This window comes from Octodon degus, unplaced genomic scaffold (assembly GCF_000260255.1).
Source record: "Octodon degus isolate 3935 unplaced genomic scaffold, OctDeg1.0 scaffold00116, whole genome shotgun sequence".
NCBI classification, from domain to species: domain Eukaryota; kingdom Metazoa; phylum Chordata; class Mammalia; order Rodentia; family Octodontidae; genus Octodon; species Octodon degus.
Window position 1 is genome coordinate 6172555 of NW_004524692.1, and position 11757 is coordinate 6184311.

Consider the following 11757-nt stretch of genomic DNA (forward strand, 5'->3'; position numbering starts at 1 on the left):
TGCATCTTATTCTAGAACACATACAGATTTCTCTAGACACACACATAGTACTCTAGAACACATACAGATTTTTCTACAGCATGTACAGATTTTGATGCCAAGTAGTGTAATGTTGCTGTAGTGAATACCAAAAAATACAGAAAATACTTTTTTGGGGGGAGGGAAGTCAAATTGTTTATTAAAATTATAGCCAAAACACAAAAATATATAAAAACTAATATGCAACTTTATAAAATGAAGAAAAACAGAATGCTCATGATTGTTCACCTCAGTAATATTAGTTCCCAGCACTCAATAATTATTTCTTGTTCTTGAGTAAGTATTAAAGTTAGAAATGAATTAATCTATTTTCTACTTTGTTGTAATGATATGTAAGTTCCATAGTGAAAAAAAATGCAAGCACTGTATAAAAAAATAAGACTGATTTGACAGTACAGTGACATAGGGAAGGGACTTTCATATTGCTCATAGAGAGATATCAATAATAACTCATGGTTATAAATAGGAAAGCCATGTCATTTGAACTAATAAGTCTATGGCTACGCCACTCTGAATAAGCCTGATCTCACCTGAACTAATGGAATTTGAAGTTATTACTAAAAATTGAATTATTTTGATGTAAATGATAAGGCTAATCTATAACACTTCAGCACTTCCGACTACTCTGAAATTTATAAATGGCCAGTGCATTCACTGTTGTTTTCTTCACCTTCACCTTCTGAGTTTTATCCGTAATAGGGCCAGGGAGATAGCTCAGTAGAATAAGTTTGTGCCTGGCAAGCACAGGGTCCTGAGTTCAATCCCTGGTACTACAAAAAAAAAAAAAAGTTTTATCCATAAGATTCTTGCGTGTTTGAATTTTCTGTGCAATAACAATTTCTTCTCTCATTGTATCCACTTGTCAGGCGGTTATACTGCTTTTGTCTTTCTTTAGCTATCCTCTAAGTCGAGTCTGATGGGTAACTCCTTTCACTTTTTCCTTCTGCGAGGTGTCTATCTTGGGTCTGTTAAAGACGCTGCCAAGTGGTTCTGGGGATATCTGCGGGTTAATGGCAATATCAGACTGTTCAACTTCTTTTTTGGTACCAAAAAAGAACACACACTACTATTATAGACTACTGCACTATATTGGATTACTTTGCTGAATTCACGCACCTACAATGTATGAATGGCAGTGGAATACCCATCTCTGACAAAAGTAAACAAAAAAGGGAGATATAAGTGAAGTACCATTTTGCAGTGAAAAATAAAAAATATATATGCATATATCTGTATATACAAAATAGCATAGATATACAGCTACTTTCTCTTAGTTCAGGGAGAAGAAAGTTTTGAACTGAGTGTATAGACAAGATATCATGCCTGCATCTTGTACTATGAATAACTACTACGAAGACAACAATATGCTATATATTAATTATTGTAACTGTCCTACTAACCTGATTTGAAACTGTCTCATTGCTACTTCTTTCTTACTGAAACACACACACACACACACACCCAAAAAAACCAACCAAACGAACAAAAAAAACCCACTTTTTTTTCTGTTGCTTTCCCTGGAAATCCAGCAGATGGAGCTCTGATTTTAGTCTTTCAATTTTCTTAGCTTCTGCAACTGTTTTCATTTCTATATATTTGACATCCTGAGTTCTCATTAGCTTTAGCTATTCTGGAGTTACTTCTTCCTTATTGTCCTTAACAACATGAACTCCATCCTGGAGCTTAACCCAAGTCATTTTATAGTAGAATTCATCTGGAGTTTTTAAAAAAGCCTTCTTCTGAAAAGCTTTGAGGAACTTTTTTTTTTTTTATGATAGTCATCTGCACAAAGTTTGTAATCTTTCTTTTTCTCCAACAGGCCCAGGTCTTTTTGAAAGCCAGGCTGGCTTCGCTCTCGGATGTCTGCCCGCTGGGTACTACAGAAGCACAGTGTGGACTGCTTGATCCTCAATGCCCTGCTGCGGGTTCCTCAGAAAGTGATTTTGGAGCTGAGTAGTGGTTAGAGGCTTGAAGACTTTGGAGGGGACTGTCTGAAAAGCCTAGATTGTTTCCCTGAGATTTGGTACAAATATTGGCTTTAACAAACCAATTCTTGTGAGTGCTCAGAAGGAAAATAGGAGAAATCTAGGAAAACTTATTATATCAGAGACATATATATTATAAATAGAATATTGGTAGAAATGTGAACATTGACAGTGTTTCTGGTGAGTGAGGAACAAGTTATTAGGGGACGGGGGATAATTATTGTAAGTGTAATAGAATTCGGCTCAACTGTGGCCTAGTGTTTTGTGGAAAGTAGAATGTTTAAGAAATAAATGCACGTATTAAATGAGGAAATTTCAAAACAAAATGGGGAAATTTCTAAGCAAAATGTTGATGCTGCTGTGTGGTTTTTCTCTGTTACTTAGGCAAATGTGAGAGATGAGAAATAAAAATGAAGCAATTGTCAAGTGAGAGGGAAACAGAACTTGAAGATTTGGAGACCTTTTTTTTTTTTTGCCTTTTTGCATTGGAAAATATAAATGAAATATTTCCAGAAAGAACACTGACAGCTCTTGCTAGTTTGACTCATGCCACAATGTTTGTGAGAAAATATGAGAAAGAACCTAAAGACCAACTTACATGAATACTAAAAATTGTGTCATACTTACTGTAGAGAGACACATTCTATGAGAAAAAGAACATTCGATTTAAAAACCAGAAGATCTTATGGAACTTATGCCTTCTGGAACTCAACCATGGATGTACCAGATGAATTCCCTCTCATAATTCTGATGTCTTCAGAATTATGCTGGTTATTTGGGCTTGGTAAAGTCCTGCATCTTTCTGGCTCAGGTGTCTGAAGTGCAAGGAGCAGCGCCAGCCACTGATGTCTAATTGGCTCTGGTACCTTCTGACCATAAAGATTGGAATTTCTCTGGGGCATGCAAAAATGAGGGCCTTTTTGTGATGACATGCTCAATTTCTGACTCTTTTGAAATTTAAGGGAAAGTGTTGTAGTACTCCGTAAGGACTCCTGATACTACTGTTGGATCTGAGTCTCTTCCAGATGAGATCGGGCGCATTCAGGGTGGTATGGCCGTAGACTCTGAGTCTTTTCCAGAGGCTCCTAGTCCTATAGAGGAGAAGATGGATTGGAGAAGCAGCTGGATACCTTATGCCAGAATTCATTCATTCATTCATTCATTCATTCATTCATTCATTCATTCAAAAATGATCCAGATGCTGAGAAATGAAATTAGATTTCCTGTCTCCATCTTCCAGGGCCATTGCCTAACATAATCATTCATTCATTCATTCATTCATTCATTCATTCATTCACTCACTAAACCTCCCTTATGAAAGTAGCAACTGTAACCAGGAAAACATATCTTCCAGATTGCTGTTACAACAGGGGAATTAGCTTTGTGATTTTGGGCAAATTTTTAAATTTTTCTGAAAATTAGTTGATTCATTTATAAGATTAAGGTGCTCAGATTTGTCTCATCTTCCTAAAGAGATATGGTAAAAATTAAATGAAAACATATTGCTATATAGATGGTAAAGAATTAGAGTAATCAGCAGTATTTAAAATAAGACAATGAGGTATGTAAACATTATGTACTACAAACATGTACTAATACAAAAATAAAAATTATAAAAAAATTGAGTAGATTGACATCCAGAGGGATGAAGAAATGGGTAGGTGAGTAATGAACCAACAAAAGTAGAATATTGACGGTGGACCTAGGAGACAGGAATAGGACTGCTCAGTATAAAATTCTTTCAGTTTTTTGAGTGTTTGAGAATTTCAAACGAAGTTATGGGAAACAAAAGGCACCTCTCCATGTCTGTTGCAGCCTACTTCCCCTCATTCTCCAGAGGATTTCAGACTGACTTAATGAGGATGGGGTCTGGTCATAATTAATAGCATTGATTCAGTGCTGGGTTTTCTCATCTCAAGTAAGATCTATCTGTTTATCTGTCTGTCTGTCTGTCTGTCTGTCTGTCTGTCTGTCTGTCTGTCTATCTATCTATCTCCTGCATTCTTGATCAACATTCTTGTCAAGGCTTTCTGGAGCCCAAAGCAAAGCATTTGGTCAACATAACTCATCTTCACGTACAGACTCTGTGGATGCGTTCTGGATGAGCCTAATCTGTATTCCCAGATTCTAGAGCATCTGAGGGTACTCTGGATATTCTAGAGGCAATGAAGTGTGTTCAGGACCCAAGCTACTCCAAGAATTACGGGTGGAAAAATACATAGAGAATATCTTTAAAAACAAGGAAGCATAATACAATCTGGAAGGGTGGAAGGAGCTTGGGGCAAGCTCTGAAAACCCAGAAGTTTTAGAATATGTAGACAGAAAGGAGACATCCTCATGAGCAAAGGGCATGGAAGTTTTATGCGTAGCCCAAGAGCAGCACTTGCACCTTGGAAGTAGCAGCTAGGGAAGACATAGGGCTAGAGACCTTGGGTGGAGGTTAGCTTGGGTAAGTGCTGTGGGAAAACTCAGTAGGTAAAAGCCTAGTTGGTATGAAGTTGGGTTGAAGACCACTACAAAAGAATTCTTCCTGTACAGAACATACAGCTTCCAGTGGCTAGGTGCATACTAAACACTTTGTGTAAATTCTTCAGTCATTGTCACTATCATATATTAGCCTCTTAAAAAAACAGATAAAGAACTGAAGTCACTTGCCTGAAATTAGAGGATGAGTTAGTTGCAGAGTTCAGAGCCTACATACTGGTGCCCTGGATTATGGAGGCCGGGAATACTGACCACTCCATGTCCTGAAAGCCCAGAAAGTGCTGGGGTTTTGCTGGGTAATTATGATCTGTTTTTAGTCTGCTTATATCAGAGATAAACAAGTCTTGAAGATTGTCAGTGAGAGAGCAAGGTGTGGGTTCCACAGATAAAATCTTGTTGCAGTAAACAATTTTATGTAGTGCCTGGCACAGTGACAATATACCAGCTATGTTATTTTGAACTGTACCACTTGACAAACACTAAAAGAAGTTTCAAAGATTGTAGTAGCCAAACTTAACTTGCCCATTAATTAATAGCTTCCAAAGAATGTACACAACAGGAGATATGGAAAGAATCATAGCTTCTACCAATTATGTGCAGTATATCTAGAAAAGAGCCCCACATAATGTAGCTCACTAACTGCATTCTATATCCACGAAACAGGCTCATAAATGATAGTGAAAGGACTTAACTATTACAATCATGATCTATTAGGATTATGGATGTGAGTGCTGCTGGGATTATGGGTGTGAGTGCTGCACCCATCTTGGGGTGGATAGCCTGAATGCAACATGAGGGAGACAGGCTTACTCTCTGTTGCCATTGTTGCCACTGCTCCTGCCCTTTTGCTGTTTGCTGCTGCCATGAAAGGTTGCTCTCTGCCATGTGTTTCTCTGCCTTGGAGCTAGTTGAGTATGGACTGAAACCTTTAGTAACTATGAGATAAATAAACCTTTCTTTCCTTCATTTTGGGTGTCAGGTATTTGTCCCAGTAGTGAAAGAAGAGTAACTGAGGCATTCTGGAAAAATACCCAGGAGGGGAATAGCTGGCTTGAATGGGATCTCCAATCCTAGCTTTTTAAAGAATCTCCACACTGATTTTCATAGTGGTTGTACCAGTCTTCACTCCCACCAACCGTGAAGAAGTGTTCTTTTAATTCTATAACTTCTTCAGCATTTGTTATTGGCTGACTTCTTGATGTTAGCCATTCTTTCTGGGGTGAGATCTCAGTTGTTGGCTCTTTTTGATAGTTGCTGTGTGACAAGGGTTTTATCATAAAGTTTTTGCCTACATCACTCTCTTCAAGAGTTTTATCTGTTCTATCTTCTGGCAGATTTAATATTTGTATCCTTGATCAATCACTGTGAAAGATATATGAAGCCCTGTGTCTTCCCTAGCTGCTACTTCCAAGGTGCAAGTGCTCCTCTTGGGCTACGCATAAAACTGCCATGCGCTATGCCCATGGAGGTGTCTCCTGTCTGTCTACGTATTCTAAAACTTCTGGGTTTTCATTCTTGGTGCATACTAAGCACTTTGTGTAAATTCTACATTTACACAATCCAATTTTAATCTTTGGCATGTATAAAGCCAGTTTCTCCAGCACCATTTATTAAAGAGGCTTTCTTCCAGTGCATATATTTTTTTCCTTTGTCAAAGATAAGGTAGCTTGGTAAGTCTGAATTTGTTTCTGAATTTTATAATTCATTGATCCTCGGTCTTTTATTTTTGCCAGTACCATGCTGTTTTTATCATAGTAGCTTTGCAGTGCATTTTCAAGTCAGGGATTGTGATGCCCTCTGTCTTGCCTTTGTGCCCAGAATTGCCTTTGATATTCTAGGTCTCTTCTGGTTTCAAAGAAATTTTAGGATGGATTTTTCTCATTCTGTGAGATATGTATTGAAATTTTGATCAGAATTGTATTCAACTATATAACAGTTTTAAAAGTTTGGGTATTTTTACGATAGTGGTTCTTTTTACTCAAGAGCAAGGCATGCCTTTCCATTTTTTGAAATCTGCTTCAGTCTCTTTTGTCAAAGTATTATAGTTTTCAATGATTGATTCCTAAGGATTTCATATTTTTGGATGCAGTTGAGAAGAGTATTGGTTCCCTAGTTTCTCCCACAATGAGTTTGTTATTTGTGCACAGGAAAGTACACAATTGAGGGTTTTTTCTTTTGTTTTTGTTGTTTTTTGTGGTACTGGGGATTGAACTCAGGACCTTGCACTTGCCAGGCAGGCGATTATTCTACTGAGCTATCTCCCCAGACCACAAGTGAGTTTTGAGTGTTGATTTTCTATCTAGCTATGCTACTGAATTTCCTTATTGAGCCTTGCAGTTTTTTAGGGGCATTTTTGCGGTCTTCTATGTAGAGCATCATCTCATCTTCAAATAATGAAGATTTCTTTGTTTCCTATCCTTATTCCTTTTTTTCTTTCTCTTTTCTAATTGTTCTGGCTAAAATTTCTAGGACTATGTTGAATAAGAGTGGAGATACCCTTTTCTTGATCCTGATTTTAAAGAGAAAGATTCAATTTTTGTCCATTTAATATGATGTTGGCTGCTGGTTTGTCATAGATGTTTTTAATTTTTAAAAAAATTTTCCCCCATAATTTTATTGAGAAACAAATAGCAATGAGACAGTTTCAAATACGATTAGTAGGATAGTTTCAATAATTAATACATTGCATATTGTTATCTTAGTGGTTATTCATTGTACAAGATGCAGACATGATATCCTGTTTACAAACACTATTAGAACAAATCTTTCTATTTATTCAATTAAGGGACTATAGCCATATATCTATCCTAACTATTTTAAATATACAGATACAAAATGGTCGTTCATTTGTATCCCCTTTTTTGTTTAGTTTTGTCATTTAAATATTATGTGTGTGAATTCAGCAAAATATTCCAAAATAGTCCAGTAGTCCATAATAGTAGTGGGTCTTCCATAAGACTGGCAATGTCAGAAGTTGTTGACTTGAGCCTTCTACAGCTCGGCATATTACTATGGCTTTACTTTTTACACCTCATTTTTATACTTTTCTGCTGGATGGTTAAGACCAAGATAAAGCGAGACCTATATAACAAGAAACATAGCTTTTGTATCTGATAAAGTTAGTCAAATCCCCTCAGGATTTATCATAGATGTCTTTTATCAGATTGAGCCAAAGAACATTTATTCTAATTTTCTTTAGGACTTTTATCAAAAATGACTGGACTTGTCAAAAACTTTTTTTGCATCTAGTGAGATGATAATATGATTCTTGTCCTTGGCTCTGTGAGTATGATGCATTGCATGTATTGATTTACATATGTTGAACCATCCCTGCATCCCTGGATGAATCCAACTTGGTCATCATGTAAAACCTTCTTGAAGATTTGCTGTATTCTGTTTATTAGGATCTTGTTGAGAACTTTTGCATCTGTGCTTATTAGGCAGATTGGCCTGTAATTCTCCTTCTTAGTTGTGTCCTTCTCCAGTTTTGGTATCAGAGTAATATTTGTTTCCAGGAAAGAATTTGGGAGTATTGCTTCCCTTTTAATTTCATTAAGGAGTTTGAGAAGTAGTGGTTTTAAGTCTTCTATAATTTTCCTTGAATCCAGCAATGAATCCACCAGGGTGTAGACTTTTCTTTTCTTTTTTTTTTTGGTATGTTTTTAATTATATCTTTGATTTCATTGATTGATATTGGTTTACATAGGATTTTTATATCATTTTGACTCAGCTTTGATAATTTACATGTATTTAGGAATCTGTTCATCTCTTCTGCATTTAAATTTCACTGCTATAAATTTCCCTTGTAGGGCTGTTTTTATTGTGTCTCATGAGTTTCAGTATGTTGTATTTTCATCATCATTTAATTGTAGAAACTGTTTAATTTTTTCTTTAATTTTATCTGAGACCCATTGGTTGTTCAGGAGGGTGTTATTCAATTTCCATGTGTTTATGAAGATCTTATGGTTTTTTTTCCATTCATTCCCAATTTCATTGCACTGTCTGATAATATGCATGGGATAATTTCAATTCCTTTGTGTTTACTTAAACATATTCTATGAGTTAGTATATGATCTGTTTTGGATAATGTTCTGTATGCAACTGAGAGGAATGTGTATTCTGATGTGGAGTGGCACACTCTGTAGATAGCTACTAAGTCATTCATTTGGAAGTTTCATTAAATTGTGATATTTCATTGTTGACATTTTGTGTAGTTGATCTATCTTTTTGTAATAGTGGAGTATACAGATTACTCCAACATAATTATATTTCTGCTTATAGATTTCTCCTTCCCCTCAATATTTGCTTTATATGGTTGGGTACACTGGTATTTGTTGCATATGTACTTATGACTCATCTATTTCTCTCAGGTTGTCCCCTGTATAAGGATTTAGTGACCTTCCTCATCTTTCTTAATCAGTCTAGGCTTGAACTTCACATTGTCTGCAAATAGAATAGTTACCTCTGCTTTTTTCTGAGTTCCTGTCACATGGAGTATTGTTTTCCATTATTTGACTTTCAGTCTATGAATTTATTTTTAATTTACTTGTGTTTCTTGTATGCAACATATTGTTGGATCTTGCTTCTTGATCCATTATTCAAGTCTGTGTCTTTTGACTGGTGAATTGAGACCATTAACATTGATGGTAATAACTGATACATACTGACTTTTCCTTTTCATGTTATTTTCTTGTTGGCTTCCCATATTTTTCCTCTGTTTGATCATTTGCCTTGTCTTATAGATTCCTTCTTTAGAGATTCATGGAGGTGTAGACCTTATTATGACTTTCTAGAATGTCATTCGAAACATTTTGAGCCCAGTACCATTTAATAGATGCTGTCTTTTCTCCAGAATATTTTGACCCTTTTGTTATGAATCAGATGGCTGGAGGTACTTGAATTTATTTGTGTCTTCTGTTCTGTTCCATTGATTTACACATGTCAATACCATATTGTTTTTCTTACTGTGCCTTTGTAGTATAGCTTGAAATTTAGTATTGTGAAGTCTCCAGCATTGCTCTTTTTGCCTAGGATTTCCTTGGATATTCTGAATCTTTTCTGATTCCATATAAACTTTAGGATTGACTTTTTCTAGTTCTGTGAAGAATGATGTTGGCATTTCAAGAATGATTGCATTGAATCTGTAGATCACTTTTGATAATATTTCCACTTTCACAACATTTATCCTCCTAATCCCTGAACAGATAGGTCTTTCCATTTTCTAATGTCTTTGATTTCGTCATTGTGGAGGTCTTTCACCTCTGTTATTAGGTTAATTTTTAAGTATTTACTTTTTTAAAAAACTATTGTGAATGAAATTGATTTTCTGATTTCTTTCATGGTGGTGTTATTATTGCTGATCTGAAAGAGGAGGTAATGGGAAGAACAGAGAGCTACAGGCTGGACATGCCAATATAATAATTAAAAAGATAAAAAAACAGGGGCCAGGGAGATGGCTCAGTAGAATATGAGCTTCCTTGGCAAGAGCAAGGACCTGAGTTCAATCCCCGGTTCTGCCAAAAAAAAAAAAGAGGAAGTTTTGTTACTTACATACATTAAGAGTAATGGAGGAGCATAGAGGCTGCAGCAAAATGGCTGTGCCGGAGGAGTGGGATCTAACCCAGGAGCAGACAGAGAAGCTGCTGCAGTTTCAGGATCTGACTGGCATAGAATCTATGGCTCAGTGCTGCCATACCTTGGAACAGCACAACTGCAACATAGAGGCTGCTGTACAAGACAGACTGAATGAACAAGAGGGCGTAGCAAGTGTTTTCAATCCACCTCCATCCCGACCCCTACTGGTTAATACAGCTGATCACAGGATCTACAGCTATGTTGTCTCAAGACCACAACCAAGGGGGCTGCTCGGATGGGGATATTACTTGATAATGCTTCCATTCCGGGTTACCTACTACACAATACTTGATATATTTAGGTTTGCTCTTCATTTTATATGGCCTGACCCTCGCAACCGGGTCACTGACCCTGTTGGGGACATTGTTTCATTTATGCACTCTTTTGAAGAGTGCATAATGAGGGCATACCCTGTCTTCTACCAGGGAACGTATAGTCAGGCACCTAATGACGCCAAGCGAGAGCTTTGCTTTCTTCTCGTTTATCTTCATGGAGGGGACCACCAGGACTCAGATGAGTTTTGTCGCAATACACTCTGTGCACCTGAAGTTATTTCACTCATAAATACTAGGATGCTCTTCTGGGAGTGTTCTACAAACAAACCTGAAGGATACAGGGTTTCATAAGCTTTGCGAGAGAATACCTATCCATTCCTGGCCATGATTATGCTGAAGGATCAGAGGATGACAGCGGTGGGACTCTTAGAAGGCCTCATTCAACCTGATGGCCTCATCAACCAGCTGACATTTATTATGGATGCAAACCAGACATACCTGGTGTCAGAAAGACTAGAAAGAGAAGAAAGGAACCAGACCTGAGTGCAAAGACAACAGCAGGATGAGGTATACTTAGCCTTTCTCAGGGCTGACCAGGAGAAAGAAAGAAAGAAACGGGAGGAGCGGGTGCAGAAGCGGCGGAAGGAGGAGGAGGTCCAGCCTCAGAAGCTGGCGGAGGAGCGGTGGCGGCAGAACCTCCAGGAGGAAAAGGAAAGGAAGTTGCAGTGCCTGCCTGCGGAGCCTTCTACCAAAGACCCCGAAAGTGTCAAGATCATTTTCAAATTACCCAATGATACCCAAGTAGAGAGACGATTCCACTCTTCACAGTCTCTAACAGTAATCCACGACTTCTTATTCTCCTTGAAGCAAAGTCCTGAAAAGTTTCAGATTGAAGCCAACTTTCCTGGCGGGTACTGCTCTGTGTTCCCTCAGAGGAATGGCCCAACCCCCCTACGCTGCAGGAGGCAGGACTCAGCCACACAGAAGTTCTCTTTGTTCAGGACCTAACAGACGAGTGACACTTTTTCTTCTTCTTCCCCCCCACAACCCAATCCCTAAAAGAAATGGAAAAAAAAAAAAAAAAAAAAAAAAAAAAAAAAAAAAAAAAAACCAAAAAAAAAACAAAAAAAAAAAAAAAAAACAAAACAAAAAAACAAAACAAAAAAGAGAGATTCATATTATTATTATAATACAATAATTTTTTTTTAAAGACTGCTGCATCCTAAGGAAGGATCAGAAACCATGCTGCCTGCAAGAGTGACGACCTGTGTGCGTTTAAGGCTAGCGATGAAAGCACCCGCTCCACCCCTTACCACGCGCCTTCCAGTGGACGGCGACTC

At 37.4% G+C, this 11757-nt stretch overlaps 2 pseudogenes; one reads left to right on the top strand and one right to left on the bottom strand.

The window, feature by feature from the left end:
- Positions 1–646: 646 nt before the first annotated feature.
- Positions 647–4768, bottom strand: LOC101592090 (annotated as a pseudogene).
- A 5315-nt stretch (positions 4769–10083) lies between these two features.
- On the top strand, positions 10084–11436 carry LOC101587613 (annotated as a pseudogene).
- The last annotated feature ends 321 nt before the right edge of the window (positions 11437–11757 follow it).